Genomic DNA, 692 nt, shown 5'->3' on the forward strand with positions numbered 1-692 from the left:
GATTGAATGAAAAACAGTAGTAATTGCATTAATCCATCAAGACACAGCAGAGCTCCTCACCCCCAACCATGGGGTTTAGAGACTCATGCTGTAGAAGGTACAGTATGAAACGTGTAAAGTGTCATGAGATGAAGATACAATGTCAAAAGGTCCTACTTATAGTGAACTAGTAACCTAGGATTATACAGAAATGAGTAAATGACGTAAAAATCTACTTCCGGGGTCCACTTGGTGTGTGCTTGGGCTGAGCATTGAAGCTTTCATGTGTAGAGAATTTTTCTGGAGTTAAACGCCAGCTTTTGTGCCAGTTTGGGCGTTTAAATCCAACTTTTGTGCCAGTTCCGGCGTTAAACGCCGGGAATTCTGAAGCTGATTTGCAACGCCAGTTTGGGCCATCAAATCTCGAGCAAAGTATAGACTATTTTACATTGCTGGAAAGCACAGGATGTCTACTTTCCAGCGCAATTGAGAGTGCGCCAATTGGACATCTGTAGCTCTAGAAAATCCACATCGAGTGCAGGAAGGTTAGAATGCAACAGCATCTGCAGTCCTTTTTCAGCATCTGAATCAGATTTTTGCTCAAGTCCCTCAATTTCAGTCAGAAAATACCTGAAATCACAGAAAGACACACAAACTCATAGTAAATCCTAGAAAAGTGAATTTTAAATAAAAACTAATAAAAACATACTAAA

The sequence above is a fragment of the Arachis duranensis genome, chromosome 3 (genome assembly GCF_000817695.3).
Source record: "Arachis duranensis cultivar V14167 chromosome 3, aradu.V14167.gnm2.J7QH, whole genome shotgun sequence".
Classification (NCBI taxonomy): Eukaryota; Viridiplantae; Streptophyta; class Magnoliopsida; order Fabales; family Fabaceae; genus Arachis; species Arachis duranensis.